This window comes from Rutidosis leptorrhynchoides, chromosome 2 (genome assembly GCF_046630445.1).
Source record: "Rutidosis leptorrhynchoides isolate AG116_Rl617_1_P2 chromosome 2, CSIRO_AGI_Rlap_v1, whole genome shotgun sequence".
Classification (NCBI taxonomy): Eukaryota; Viridiplantae; Streptophyta; class Magnoliopsida; order Asterales; family Asteraceae; genus Rutidosis; species Rutidosis leptorrhynchoides.
In genome coordinates, this window is record NC_092334.1 from 478,910,868 (window position 1) to 478,927,946 (window position 17,079).

The following is a 17,079-nucleotide window of genomic DNA, read 5'->3' on the forward strand; positions in this document are numbered from 1 at the left end:
AATAGGGTTGACCCATTCCTAATTCGAGCAAAATATACATGAGTAGAATTTAGTAGCTTGAAATGATACCAAAAGATCAATTGGAAAAAATAAAGAACAATAAAAAAAAATTATTACCAGTTTGCATAAGAAACTTTCAAGAAAAAGGAAAACTTACAAATCCATTAAACATGCCAGTAGGTTCATTTGTTTCATGAGCACTTACCATTGTAATCAACTCAAAACTCCTGCATCTATATGTCAATCTATCATAAACAATCTAAGCAAGAACGACAATTAGGATTACACACATACACATAGAAAATTGCAACCTGTAACTGTGAAGATGGTTTAAATTTAGCCATCTTAAACCGTGTTACTCTTATTCCCACTTGAGAGCAATGCCGTCTCAAAGTACAAAATGTTATTGATAATATAATAACTAAATAAAAACATTATATGGGTCCAGATTGCCTTACAATGCTATATTTAAAGAAACATATTTAGAAAATTATAGTTAAAAAAGCAAATTTGAAAGGATTCCATAGGTAGGAAAATAAATAAATAAAAGGCTTCGCGGGTATGAAACAAATTTACAAAATGTGACGTAAGATGCAATGTGACCCAAATACATCATTAAATATTATTAACCAGTTGCATTGCCTTGGCTACATCTTACAAATATTAATTTTGCATATATTGATACATCTTACATATATGCTAAAGTATGGATTTGTTCAAATAAGGATTCATAACTATCATTTTGCAACACTTGAGAAGTTACTGCAAAAAACATGTTGGTTAGTATGCTACCGGATACTATGTATAAACAATACAAAACTTATCTACGCCAAAATAATATATAGCTTACTAACATGCATTACAAATGACTATAGTGTTTCCAAAAGTCTGTGAAGTGTAAAGATGGAAATAAAAATGATTATTGTATTAGTGTGATATAATTTATGTAATCAAAAGTAGTCTGAAGAGATAACTATATGTTATACTCATAACAATAACCCAACACAAACTTCAAATGTGGGATATTTATATATTGATGATACTTGAAAGTGCGTATAACTGAAGCCAAAAATAAACCCAGCATACACATTCATGGTTAACTGGCTTTATCCATACAACACCATAAGTTTGGCACAATTTGTAACATACATTACCTGATCTTGAATTTGATTTTTTGTATGACAACCTTTTGATGCTTTTCTCAAAATCCATTAGTCCTAGCTTGCGACCTTTAAGGCCTACCATGGCTTCCTGCTTCAACCATATAATTGTTAAAGAGGTAATAAAACCCAAAATTTGTAGTTTAAGACACTACTTTCCATCAATTAACAGAACAATGATCACCATTTAAGGATAAAAAAATCAAACCCATTAAAGAAGATATTTGTAATGGTAAACAAATTTTAAAAATACTACAGGGAAAGCAAAACTAAAACAGCTAAGAAACCAAATTAAGCACAAAAAAAGCCTAAAAATGACTGTAATAACTTCAAATAGTAGAAACTAAAATATAAACCGAAGACAGTCATGATCTCATCATATTAGATTAGACAAAACCCCTAACAGCTATTGGCTAGCTTCAAAATTCATTTTAAATCAAAACTCTAGCAAAGTCCTTTCATCAATCAAACCTCCAACAAACAAACACCTAATATTTTTCATACAAAACCATACACTCACTTTAGTTGTATCATTCAATAGGTCACTTCACTTCCTGTAGGATATGATGCATAAAATTAGTCTCATATTGAGAACCCATATTAGTAAAATTAAAACAAATTCATTGAGGAATTTCATCGAACACATGGTAAGCACTACAAATCATTTTCTTGGTAAAATTAAAATTATCATATAGTACCACCAATAACAAAAGACAATCATAAACACTTAAGAAGTTACAAATCAAAACCACGAATGAGAAGATAGATATACCTTACATTGGAAGAAAAATCTCATTTCCTTAACCATGAAATTGAAACTGTATAAAACCCTAACACCCAAAATCAAGTTATAATCGAAAAAAATAACATCTTTTCACAATGATAGGTATTACAGAATGTTTCGTTTACCTGTTGACGATGATTATTTACCTGTGGATGAAGCCAGATGAGAAGACGCTATAAAGAAGATGATTCAGATTCTAGATATTACTTACCTGTTAAAGATATCCAATTACAAAAGAGGCGTGCTTTAGTATGACTTACCTGGAGAAAAAATAAAACTTTTAATAGAATATCGTGATTTCCTCCGTAATTTAGGGTTTCATAGTGAAGAATTTAGGGCGTAAAGAACCTTAGCTTATATTTTAAATTTGACATCATTAACATGGCTTAAAATTTTTTCTTTTTATTTTTTGAATTTCTTTTGTAAAGGAAAAAGCTTATTTATGATGTCATCATTTTAGGAATATAATAGAATCTATATAGATATAGATAGAAAAGATAGATGTTGAAATATTAATCTTAGAGGGTGCGTTTGATAATACTGAATGATTTAGCGCTGAATGGTTCAGAATCTGAATGATTCAAAGCCTCTCAATAAAGTTTGTTCTGAATGAAATAAGCTGTTTGATAATCATTTAGAATGAACGATATAAACTGAGTAAAATTACCTTATCAAAAAAAAAAAAAAAAAAAAAAAAGGAACATGAATAAAATATTCAATATACTTGTTAGTTAAGTGTTCAGGATAGGTTTTGAGGAGAAAATTACAGAAAATTTAGCCTCTTAATGGTTAAGAGAGTGTTTCATCTCTGAATGGTTCAGCACTGACATCTGAACCATTCAGCACCATATATCATTCAGAGGTCAGAAACAAACGCACTGAATGCTGAATGGTTCAGCATTCGGCACTGAACCATTTCATTAAGAGGCAAACAAACACACCCTTAGTATCAAGATCGTTTGTATTAGTTCTAAGTATGTGCTAATTTAGGATAATTTAGGACAAAAACAACTTTTTTAAAGGAGAATTCACAAACTATACATAATTTTTTCATGAATATTTACAAATGATTACAAATGTGGGTTTTAGCCTTTAAACTTCCAATTCCCAGGCCACCTTTATCTTTTGACGCCATTGTGTTGTTCCAACTTATCCAAGAGATGGCCTTATTATCAAAATTGATCCATAGAAATTTCCTTATGAGATTTTCTATGGATTGTAGCACACACTTAGGCGACTTGAAAAGGGACATGAAATATAGAGGTAAGCTCCCCACAATCGACTTAGCTAATGTGAGCATACCCCAATTGATGGCCTTCCGGAGAGTAAGCCGAGCAAGGAATTTGTTAACAACGAAGGAAGAGTGATGCATCACTTTACCAACTGGAAGTCCGAGATAAATAAATGGCAATTTACCATGAGAGCACCTCACTGTTCGAGCCATTGCACCCACCTCTGAATCTCTCACATTTACCCCATATATTTTGCTTTGAGCCATGATGATTTTTAGTCTGAAGGCATCGCCGAAACAATTAATAATTCTGATCAAGTTCGCTATAATAGTCAAAGATTGTGTATCATGTATTTATGTATATTATTTACACATATCATTATCATAAATACATAAATAAATACACTATTTTAGGGAATGATAGCAATCCTCCCCACATTACAGGAAATGATATCCATGACTTTATGATAATCATATGTGTAAATGATATACATAAATACATGATACACAATCTTTGACTATTACGCTACTTTATCAATGTTATGGGTCTTTAGAGAGTTTAAGAGATGCTACTTTATGATTGTTATGGGTTTATGGGATGTAGTTTGTCATTCTAAATAATAATTATTTCTTGAAGATTTTATTATTTTAAGTACTTTTTGGTTATATATGAATTCATAGTACACAAGTTCAATTATGAATTTTGTTGAGTGTTTGCATATATACGTTATAACAAATTAAAAATCATGGTACTCTAGCTTTATGTCTAAAACCGCAAAATTTGTGGATATTAAACTAGTTAATATTAATATAAACATTATTTAATTTTTAATTATTAATAAAAATATAAAGTAAAAACAGCTGGCATAAAAGTTAGAAATACTACGGAAACAAATAAACTTCACTAACACAAACACATCTTCAAAATGTACTCTACCTAACCAAATACCGGAGATATAGACATGTAAACCTCACCAAATAACCCCATTATGTATTCTATAACTTTTGGGGTTGAATTGGACTCAAGTCTATTATTTCCGCATGGTATCATAGTTAAGGTATTGATGTTGGGATCGCACCCGCAATGATCTGCGCCTCATGTGAGGGGAGCGTGTTGAGTTGTCTCATCCCACATCGAATATGAGACTATATATTATGGTGCTTATAATAGCTTAGGTTCCTCATTCACTTGAATTAACTTTTAGAGTTGAATTAGGCTCAAGTCTATTATTTCCGCAATTGTACACGTCTATATCCAACCATAGAATTCTACGAGCCTGAGTTCGATGATGAGGGCTCTTCAATACCATCTTCCTCATCTGAGTGCTTCATCAAAACTATAAAGATCTAAAAACCTCCCTTCTTGCACCTAAAACGAATCACCAAGCTATACATGTCAAGAAAAACACCGTTCAAAACATTACTCTATGAGAAATTTCAACAAAATTAAATGCAACTTGCCTGATTAATCATGATATTCTCAATCGCACATTTAAACTCACTAATAATACACAAATACACAATTATAATTAGAATAGTCGATAAATGCACTTGGTTTGCTTGCTTGTTTCTTGGGCTGTAGATTTGAAATTGTTTTATAGTTCGGTTTTGTTTATTTCTCTTTATAATTTGTTACATTGGTTTTATGTGGTTGTCTTTAGAATGTCGTGTTAGAGTTCCGCTTTGGTCCGTGTTGTGCTTTGTTGTTTTGTCGAGGGCCTATGGTTTGTTTTATTTCTCTAATTCCGTTTGTATCTTCATTGGGCTTTCATCAGACTAAGTAACTTTTTAGCTTTATATTATATACTTAGGCTCATTTGTTAATTAAGAGTTTAAAATTTTAAAAATTAAACATAATTGACGTTGAATACAAGTATAACGTAATCCAATATTCCGCTCCAATACGTTTTCTACAACTATTATTTTGACTGATCTTAATACATATGACTTTATTAGTATTATTGAACTTAATATGAAAAATTTCATATATAAAGGGCCCACTTTTATTTATTGCACGGGACCTATAATTTTAACATAACGGCCCTGCTATTACTATTACCTTCTTTTTTTTTTTGGTTAACGAGTGAACCCGCCCCGCAACACCCACATTGGAGCCCTAAGGACCGGTAAACCCTCGGGTACCCGAGCCCCCATGCTTACCCGGATCCCAGATGAAGCATCCTCACTTGAGCTCCCTTTTTGAACGAAATGGCTTCGCCAAGATTCGAACCCGGGTGGCTCCCCTCACAGGAAGTCCTGGTGGCCATCCAAGCTATTACTATTACTTGACATCAACACACTTGAATACTTGATGCTTTTATCAGCTATTATTACATGACATCAAGTTATGCTTTTTGTCGTCAATAACTATTTGCATGAGACATCAATAGTTCGATTTAGTCTTCGCATTCTGATCGACTGCCAATAATTATAGTATGACATCAGTAGTTTTAAGTTTGACTTATAAGTTTAAAGAAGAATTTAGTATGTGCTCCTTTAGGGCAACAACAAAATGCTAGCTTGCACCTTTTATAACAATGGAAATCTCAATTCTCAAATGAACTTAGCTAAAAATCACATTAATTAGTCAAGTAATGCATAGATGAAATTATAAATTTGGCTAAGTGATACAGAGAATGACATGAATATTAGTGTACTTAATCGACCGGTACACTAATGGCTCTATTTTGTACTCCCTAATTATGCTAACAGATGTACGTCTTCATACGTAAATATTCCTACCAGTTTTTAAAACTGCATTTCTGATTCGAAACTGTGATCGCTAAAGTAACACCACCCGTTACCAAGTCCAAAGTATCAAAAATTGAACAAAAAAATAAAATTCAAAAGTTTCTAAAGACTGAATAGAGGAATTTACTTTACAGTAAACAAGTAGCAGCTCGCATTTACAAGCAAGAGAATTAGCGATAAGGCTTAATAATTATTTCTGCCGATCCTGATGCACGTGGGGAGTTTAGCAGAATTCTTGATATATCTGACTCTTCATCATCAATAACATTATGAGAAAGCCGTATGGTTACCTTCTTCAGCATGGGGGACTTGGCCAATATTAGTTGCACAAGCTCCAAATGAAGCTTAAAGGCGCCCATTCCAACAATTTCCAAGTCATTTAGGTTCTTCAACCAAATATTTGAATAGCTCTTAAGTGTGATTGGTTCTTTTTCAAAATTCTCTACAACTTCGGGATCATCATCCACCTACCAGAAATATATATAATTATTTAATTTCTCAGTAGTATATTTTGACATGAATCTGAAAACATAGGATACAAGATGGACTTAAGTGACTTACTTGTAGATTGATTAACTCCAAATTTGGGGAGCATCGGATCAAAAGGAAAAGCAAAGGTAACATATAAAAGTCAAGAAAACGCATGTCCTCTATATGCAAGTCTGTAAGGTGGATTAAGGAAATTGGAAGCTCTTGTGGAAGCGAGTCTACGAAAAAATACTTGAACCATAGATCAAAACAAAGAGTAACTAACTAGCTAGGCAAAGTCTTTATTTTACAAGTAAATAAAATAAATAAACTATATATCATGTCATGTGAATAAGTAACTTACATGAGAAATAGAGGAATCAATAATCAGACATTCAATAACAGGCAAACACTCAATTAGGCCAGTGATGGAAACTTTGTCATTACCGAGAATAACATCTTCAGTTAAACACTGCAGCAACTTACAATATTTAAGTAAGTCATGAAAATTCATTACAATGCATATAAATAATAATCATAACTTATTTACTTACCAGAATGAGGCTTGTAAGTAGTGGACAACTGGATACAAGATGAATAAGAGTTTTTGTTGTTATCTTCACAAATTGCAAATTTAAGCTTGTCAGGCAACCAAATCCTTTAAATGTTGGTTGAAGGTAAATACAACAATTACGAAGACTTAACTACGTTAACTGATGAAATGAAAAGATAGATGACGGTAACCTATACTTATAGTCACCAATCAAGACGAGTTCAAATATTTTGATAGTATTCCTCCTTGACAAATGACTTATGATTAGGTCGAGTTCAAGACACGTCTCGTCTACAAGTGCAATAAGGGAGAACTCGAGTAGTGGGCCCTGATGCAATAACAAATTTTCCTTTACAGCATTAAAAAACTTACACTTCTTGATCATTAATTTTCCTAGACGGGGAAAATCAAATGTTTGCTCCAGAATGGATAGCCGATCCTTACCAGTTGTTGACCCCTTTAATTCATACTCGCCAAAACGGAGTACGGGAATTTTGGTCCAACTGTACCTCCATTCCCTTGAGAGAATACTTGTTCCAACTGCATCTTTGATTGGTAAAAGAGATAGGATGACGTCTATTATGTGTGGAGGGAGGGTGCTGATTCGATCCAAAGACAAACGTTGTCTAGATTCCATATTATGATAATCGATCTTGCAGGCAGAAAATTAGATAATGCTGCAAATAACAATTTAAGATAATCTGAGTTTCATTTCATATATAAATAAATCATAAAAATAAATCTCAGTTGTAACTGTATTCATTCTCATCTAATCTTTTTATCTCTCCAACCAGCTTTCAGCATTTGAGCCAATTTCTAATAGGGTCAATTAGGACCATTTTTTAATATGAAAACAGCTCAAATAAAGAGAAAATTAGTAGCGGTACAATATTTCCGGTACTTGATTTTTGAATGTAGTATTTAACAACTCTTCGGATACCTTGAAAAAACACCTTTGTTTGTGTTTAAAATACACATACACATATGGAAACACCTTAAATGATTTGATGATATGGATTAAGTAACACACAAATGCAAATAAGAATCGAGAAAAAATAAATAGATCCTTAAATGGTTGCAAACATCCTATTTTTATGTGCTTTATATTCTTGTTCTGTTAAGCCTTCAGCGAATGATAACCCAAATAGACCCATTCACCCTTAAAAGACTACATCTGGCCAACTCTACCAAACATGATGGACAATGAACTGATGTTTCACAAATAACAGTATACTTATGTAAATTTTATATATTAGAATGGTTCATTACCATACAAAATGTGGATATAGCCCTTGATATACTTCCAGTAAGCAAAATCTCCACTCATACAAAATGCAAAACAGTAAATGGGTTCAGATAGCTCCTAGAACCTAATTTTTAATGATACTTCTACATATATTACACATATACAATATGCAAAACAGTAAATGTGACATTTAGCTATTATATGATGGGAAAATAGTCACAACGGACAATCTACAAAGCGGAAACAAACCCGTTTGACCAATACTTTCCCGACCCGTATGAACCCGTGAGGATGTTAACAAACAAGCTATACCACAATCATCACAAATCAGTCCCAATTCTGTCCCAAATCAGTAAATACGAAATAAATAAGCACACACAATACACACGAGACTTTTTACGTGGAAAACCCCTCAAAATCGAGAGTAAAAACCACGGGACTCGTAAGCCACTTAAATTCCACTATCATCAACAAAGAGAGCAATACAATAATCCTTCTCTAGATCAACTAGAGGCATACAACATCATCATACTCTTGAACAACAATAATCAACAAGTATATGAAACAATTTAAAGACAAAAGAGGAAATTCGTCACCCAATAATCTGCTCTCTGTTCCAGCAGCAAAATCACGAGCTACAGACCTCTTTAGACGAATTCAATGGTTGAAAATGTTGGCACTGACGTCAGGAAGACACAACCCAAAAATGAAGAAGATTCAACGGTCGGATCTCCGGGGATCGTCTCTTTTATGGACTGCTGTAGCTAAAAAACGAAATTGGGGTTTTCTCCCTTTTTCTTAAAACTCTCTGATCTCTCTCTTAATGAAAAATGGATCTGCACTTGGAGTTCAAAATGCCTAGAATGCTTGACCAAGTCAACAAGCATTTGGGCCTATTTTTGTTGGGCTTGGGCCATTACTTTCACATAAATGGAAACAAAATAATAAACCCAACAAATCTCCCCCTTTCCAATTATGTGGAAGAGTTCGCCATCCCGGCGATCGAGCAACATACCTTGAGCTTCTCACTTGCTAAAGCCTTTGTGAACATGTCGGAACCATTATCATCGGTATGAACTTTATCAAGTTCAAACAAACCATCTTCAAGACGTTCTCTAATCCAATGATACCTCACATCAATATGTTTTGTCCGCTTATGGTACATAGAATTTCTAGCTAAATGAATCGCACTCTCATTATCACAAAGAACCACATATCGTGATTGCTTAAACCCAATATCTTGTAGAAACCTTTTCATCCACAATAGTTCTTTGCACGCTTCTGTTGCTGCCATATACTCAGCCTCGGTTGTAGACAATGCAACACACTTTTGTAACCTTGATTGCCATGAAACTGCTCCCCCTGCGAAAGTCATCAAATATCCAGAAGTGGATTTCATGTTATCTTTGTTTCCTGCCATATCTGAGTCTGTATAACCAACAAGCACCGGCTCTCCATTTCCGAATGTGATACCTAACTTTGAAGTACCTCGTAAGTATCTCATAATCCATTTAACCGCTTCCCAATGCTTCTTACCCGGATTTGACATAAACCGACTAACAACACTTACCGCATGAGCTATATCTGGCCTAGTACACACCATAGCATACATCAAGCTACCAACTGCTGACGCATATGGAACTATATCCATCTCCTCAACATCCTCCTTTGAAGTAGGACAATCTCTTTCTGTTAGCTTAAAGTTGTTTGTAAGAGGGGAACTAACCACTTTAGCATTCTTCATGTTGAATCTACTTAGCACCTTTTCAATGTATTGCTCTTGTGATATATGTAACGTCTTAGCACCTCTATCTCTAGAAATCCGAATGCCAAGAATCTGTTTTGCTGGCCCCAAGTCTTTCATAGCAAAAGACTTGTTCAATTCTCGCTTCAACTGCGCAATTCTTTTAATATTTTTACCAACAATTAACATATCATCAACGTATAACAACAATATGATGAAATCATCATCACCAAACCTCTGAAAGAAAACACAATGATCTGAAGTTGTCTTTCGGTAGCCTTGCTTTCCTATAACCGACTCAAACTTCTTATACCACTGTCTCGGTGCTTGCTTCAACCCATATAAACTTTTCTGAAGTCTACAAACATAATTTTCTTTACCCTTAACCCGAAAACCTTCAGGTTGCATCATGTAGATTTCCTTATCCAAATCACCGTGAAGAAAAGCAGTCTTGACATCCATCTGTTCAACCTCAAGATCAAGACTAGCAGCTAATCCAAGAACCACTCGAATAGATCCCATCTTCACAACCGGTGAGAAAATCTCATCAAAATCAATACCCTTTTTCTGGCTGAATCCTTTAACGACTAACCTAGCTTTGTACCTTGGTTGTGAAGTAAGCTCATCTGTCTTCACTTTGAATACCCATTTGTTTCTCAAAGCTCTCTTGCCTTTAGGTAACTTCACCAGCTCATAAGTATTGTTCTCATGCAAGGAATTCATCTCATCTTGCATAGCTTCACCCCACTCTTTCTTATGCTCATCTTTCATTGCTTCTGAATAACATTCTGGCTCTCCCCCATCAGTAACTAATACATACTCATCAGCAGAATATCTAACAGAAGGATGACGGTCTCGGGTAGACCGCCTAAGTGGGACAAATGGGGGCACATCTGGTACTGGAATCTCTATCTGCTCCGGAGCATAATCATCATCAGTACCATGTTCATCATTATGAACATCATCTCCAACATGTTGTGGAGTAACTGGATCCAAATCAACAAGATCAGCACTAGTTTGAGGAACTGAATCTGTCTTCTCAACATCTTTTAACATCTGATCTTCTGTAAAAACAACATCTCGGCTTCGTACAAGTTTCTTCTGAACTGGATCATATAACCTGTACCCAAAATCATCTTCACCATAGCCGAGGAATACACATGGCTTAGTCTTCATATCAAGCTTTGACCTCTCATCTTTGGGAACATGAACAAAAGCTTTACATCCAAAAACTCGTAAATGACGGTAAGAAACATCTTTGCCGCTCCAAACCCTGTTAGGAACATCAAAACGCAAAGGAACACAAGGGGTTAGATTAATAATATGAACTGCCGTATTTAAAGCCTCACCCCAAAAGGAATCGGACAACCCTGCATGTGAAAGCAAACATCTAACTCTCTCAACCAAAGTTCTGTTCATCCTCTCTGCTAAGCCATTCAACTGAGGTGTCTTTGGTGGAGTCTTTTGATGCCGAATACCATTCTCCTTACAGTAAGCATCAAATCTGCCAATGTATTCACCGCCATTATCAGTCCGAATACACTTGAGTTTCTTTCCCGTTTGCCTTTCAACTAGTGTATGAAATTCTTTAAACTTTTCAAATACTTGATCCTTTGACTTTAAGGTATAAACCCACACCTTCCTGGAATGATCATCGATGAATGTAACAAAGTAGGAACATCCACCAAGTGTCCTAGTCTTCATAGGCCCACAAACATCCGAATGAACTAGATCAAGTACGTTCTCCATTCGAAAAGGAGAATGACTCTTAAACGCAACTCTGGTCTGTTTCCCTGCCAAACAGTGAGAACACTTACTCAAATCAATACCACTAACACCCGACAACACATTCTTCTTGAACAAGATAGACATCCCCTTTTCACTCATGTGGCCAAGTCTTTTATGCCACAACTCAGTAGAATCAACATTGTCCACTGCGTTAACAATGTTCTGGATGATCTTCGGACGCGTGATGTATAATCTTGAGTCTTTCTTGCCTCTTCCCACTATCATAGAACCAAGAGTTAGTTTCCAAATACCATTACCAAAACCGTTATAATAACCATCATCATCAAGAATGCCTGTTGAAATAACATTAAGTCTCATATCCGGAACATGTTTTACATTATGCAAAACTAACTCCATTCCCGTGTCAAATTTCAAACAAACATCTCCAATACCAACGATCTTTGATAACCCGGCATTACCCATCCTAGCAAATCCATAGTCACCTGGAGTGTAAGATGAGAAGTGATCTCTACAAATTGCAACATGACATGTAGCACCACTATCAACAATCCAACTCGTGTCATCATGAGTAAGATTGATCATATCATAATCAATACAAACAAAGAACTCATCTGTGATAGCGTTAACTTCAACCTTATCATCATCAACACCATCACTTTTCTTTTGTTTATTCTTGTCATATGCCTTTTTCTTCTCATTCTACAACTTTGGACAATACCACTTTGTGTGCCCCTTTTCATGACAATTATAACACTCAACGTTAGCAAATTTGCCTTTGCGTGAGCTGCTACGATGATTGCCTCTTTTACCCTGACCTCTACTATGACTTCTCCCCCGCGTTTCTGTGACCAAGATATCTGACTGTGAAGAGAAACCTTGTGACTTTCTTCTCATCTCTTCATTCAATATACTACCCTTAGCCAATTCCATGGTGATAGTACCATTCGGTGCAGAGTTGGACAAAGATGTCCTAAAAGTCTCCCAAGAGTCTGGTAATGTACCAAGTAACCAGAGACCTTGAATCTCATCCTCAAACTTGATACCCATACCTGCAAGCTGATTTATAATACCCTGATATGCATTTAGGTGATCTGTAATAGGAGTCCCATCATGATACTTCAAAGCCATCATCTGCTTAATTAAGAACAACTTGTTATTCACAGTCTTTCGTTCATATAACTGCTCAAGCTTTTTCCATAAGGCTTTAGCATCAGTCTCCCCAGTAATATGATTCACAACATTATCATCAACCCACTGCCGAATATACCCACATACTTGTCTATGCAAAATTTTCCATTGAGCATCAGATTTTTCCTCAGGTTTATCCTCAGTAAAAACAGGCAAATAATAATCTTTCACATAAAGAAGATCCTCCATTTTACCTTTCCAAACATGATAATTTGAACCATTTAAACTAATCATTTTACTTGTATTAGCTTCCATCTTTCACACAAGTCAAATCAAATAACCTAGCTCTAGATACCAATTTGATGGGAAAATAGTCACAACGGACAATCTACAAAGCGGAAACAAACCCGTTTGACCAATACTTTCCCGACCCGTATGAACCCGTGAGGATGTTAACAAACAAGCTATACCACAATCATCACAAATCAGTCCCAATTCTGTCCCAAATCAGTAAATATGAAATAAATAAGCACACACAATACACACGAGACTTTTTACGTGGAAAACCCCTCAAAATCGAGAGTAAAAACCACGGGACTCGTAAGCCACTTAAATTCCACTATCATCAACAAAGAGAGCAATACAATAATCCTTCTCTAGATCAACTAGAGGCATACAACATCATCATACTCTTGAACAACAATAATCAACAAGTATATGAAACAATTTAAAGACAAAAGAGGAAATTCGTCACCCAATAATCTGCTCTCTGTTCCAGCAGCAAAATCACGAGCTACAGACCTCTTTAGACGAATTCAACGGTTGAAAATGTTGGCACTGACGTCAGGAAGACACAGCCCAAAAATGAAGAAGATTCAACGGTCGGATCTCCGGGGATCGTCTCTTTTATGGACTGCTGTAGCTAAAAAACGAAATTGGGGTTTTCTCCCTTTTTCTTAAAACTCTCTGATCTCTCTCTTAATGAAAAATGGATCTGCACTTGGAGTTCAAAATGCCTAGAATGCTTGACCAAGTCAACAAGCATTTGGGCCTATTTTTGTTGGGCTTGGGCCATTACTTTCACATAAATGGAAACAAAATAATAAACCCAACATTATATACGTGTCTAGACTATAGCAGGTAAAGAAGTACGCAGCTTAAAGATCTACACATGTTACCTGCATTACATTTATAACCCCCGGAATGATAGACCCAAATTATAGCAGGTAACGTGTATAAAGCGCCGGTAACAAGTACTCAGCCATTTTTAACACTGGTTTCAAGTTGAAATCAGGAGTTTCATCACACATTCAAACACCATATGAAACAGCTGAGTTATTTTTCTTTTGAATCAATATTATGCTAACACATCAGCTTCCTAACTATTTTTCTTTTATATGTCAAATTTACCTACTCGGCTACTCCGTATTTTTCTTTTAGCACTCTAATAAAGTCATGAAAAACTCATGGAATCCTGTTCTTATCTATGGTTCTGCAAATTATCATAAATAATTAAACTACTGTAAGTCTGTAACCGCTATGTTAGGTATGGAAAAATGCAAAAAAGAAAAAAGCAGTATGTATTTAATTAGTTTTGTTGACAACACCGAATCGTACCAATAGTAGGAATCGTTGTGGCAATTTTCCCCAATTTGAGCCTGTACAGATTTGTAGTTTTACCAGGACCAAACCATTTCAATACATATCTCTTTCTTAGCATAAAAGGGACTAAACATAAACCAGATGAACTATATTACTTCAACTCAAATAATTCAGTATCATTACAGCCCTAAGCCAACTGACAACACGACTTAAGGACCACTTATGATTACGATAAGTCATTCATCAAATTTTAGTTTAGTTAAAACGCAACTTAGAAAAGGTTGTCATTAATTAACATAAACTTCACAAAAATGAATCATAAAAATCGTGATCACGCAAATAATAGTCAATAATAAGTATAACCATATCAAATATTCAAATTAACAACGAAATCAATTTGGATGAAATTGTGATCATGTATTAATCTGCTATATACTGCAATTAAGCAAAACTGCTCATATAAAAATTCTATATCTATACGCATGTATAAAAGGATACAGATGTACAAAGAACAATATAAAATAACAAAAACACAAAACTATATAGATCTCATGACTCACCGTTAACAACGAAATAGCAAATGAGAAATCGTTTTCGCGATATATAAAGCTTTTATATCTATATATGCGATCAAGAATGATGAGTTACGACATAGAAAGAGGGATTGCAGACGATTAAGGCAACACAAATAAATTAGTGAGCGCGAGAGAATGATTCACGATGTCTGATTTAGGGTTTGGTGTAGACTGTTCTGCGCGGGAGTTGGAGACGTGTCGACTATTTAGAAAGAAATTTGTGGAAACTGTCACACACCACTAACACGGTGATCCTCACCCACTACCACTTTTTTTCATTATCTACACTGTATATAATAAAAATTCACTGTTATACTCACAAAATAATTTACAAAATTCAACTTATATTATTATTCTAAATATAATATAATATAATTAATGATATAATAGTAAATTAGGTATATATGGATTAAAAAAATGATGTGTGAAAACCACTCTCCTTTAATTAACTAATTTATTTATTATTTATTGTGAAATTTCAAATTAATAGAAACAATTAATAATTAATTTATTAATAATCTATTAGTTAATTAAATTAATATTTGATAATAAATAATAAACTTTATCTTATAATTATTATTTTTATTTTTTATCAAGAACTTTAAACACATTAAAAATTTATTTGACATAGCCTCAACCATTAGATGGAGAAATTACTTTGAAGCACGACCATTTAAAATTCAAAACGGAAGGGCTATTATTTTTTTTGCCCCTAAGAGGTTTCAACTCTGGAACTTCTAATGAGTTTCAACACAACGGAAGTGCTATTTTTCATTGGGAAGATATTTTTATTTATTGATTCATTTATTCACCCTACTACTAATTATTATTATTAATTATTAATTAATTTTAACCCTTACATAATAAATGTTGTGGGATTCTATGTAGTTTTAGTTACATTTCATTGTAGTTTTGAGTTTACGTTCACATTACAAATGGTCCTTCAACTTCGCTTATAGTTACACAACGACCCCTCAAGTTTACACTTTCTCAGGGGTTAAAAGTGTAAATATATAATTTTATTAAAATAAAAGAAACTAATTCCACCCGAATTTATAACCGGCCATATCTTCTCGCTCGGTGCGAGTTAAATTTTTTCGAGACCACCGTTCAATTACGAAAAATCTTATGAACCCCAACGGGACTAACTATACGCAAAACGGACAATTTTTAAAAAAACGCTAAACACAACGACAACCTGTATCCTCCCGCTCACCACGAGTTAAATTTTTTCGACGGCAGCGTCAGACTCGAAATAATTTTATGAACAAAACGAAACTAACCACGTTCAAAACGGACACTTTTTAAAAAACGCTAAACACAACGACAACCCGTATCTTTCTGCTCGCCGCGAGTTAAATTTTTCCGACAGCACCGTTGCACTCGAAAAAATTTATTGAATAAAACAAAACTAACTACGTTCGAAACGGATACTTTTTAAAAAACGCTTAACACAACGACATCTAAAACAGCGTTTAACACATGAGCCGTGTTCCCCTCTGTAAATACACAACGCTACGCTAAATATGAATACGCAGCCCGAAAGCCCCCGCCGCAACGCGCGGGCCGGTCCGGACTAGTTATCCCTAACGTATCACCTAAAACACTCAACACCACAATAAAACTTTTAACACAGTGTCACCTCTTTTCCACAATACAACGACGTCAGCGCAATTTCCCCTTACAACTTCACAACACTACAATATATCACTTTACCACAACGAATAGTCTTATAGTGTGACATAAGTAGTTATAAATTTGACTAGTGATTTAATAGCTCTACTAGTTTAATGACCCGTGCATTCACGGGTTTACTAAAAATATATATATAAAAAACTATTTATAAAAGTCTTAGTATTACTTAAATTTGAATTGAATTAGAGTTTATAGCTACATGTTATTATCAAACGTTGACATTTAAGAAAGGAAAGCTCATTAATACTAAATCAGAATATCTACAACTATAAGTGAATTGATACAGATAAAATAAACCCAAACACGATCACATTAATAACATAACACTCATGCACCTCTATTATCTTTGTACAATTTAAAACAAAATCACACGTCAATACATGATGCTCAAAG

General features: G+C 34.4%; 2 long non-coding RNA genes across 4 annotated transcripts; both read right to left on the bottom strand.

Moving 5' to 3' along the window:
• Positions 1-882: 882 nt before the first annotated feature.
• Positions 883-2,253, bottom strand: LOC139892619 (uncharacterized). The gene is made up of 3 exons (XR_011774171.1): positions 2,091-2,253; positions 1,933-1,990; positions 883-1,251 (listed from the first exon to the last, which is right to left on the bottom strand). It is a non-coding gene; the product is annotated as an uncharacterized lncRNA (long non-coding RNA).
• A 3,951-nt stretch (positions 2,254-6,204) lies between these two features.
• On the bottom strand, positions 6,205-15,247 carry LOC139892620 (uncharacterized). Of its 3 annotated transcripts, XR_011774173.1 has the most exons (5): positions 14,977-15,247; positions 6,949-7,624; positions 6,759-6,866; positions 6,488-6,633; positions 6,205-6,393 (listed from the first exon to the last, which is right to left on the bottom strand). It is a non-coding gene; the product is annotated as an uncharacterized lncRNA (long non-coding RNA). The 3 variants fall into 3 exon arrangements; XR_011774172.1 differs by having other exon boundaries at positions 6,488-6,866; XR_011774174.1 differs by having other exon boundaries at positions 6,488-6,875.
• Between the last annotated feature and the right edge of the window lie 1,832 nt (positions 15,248-17,079).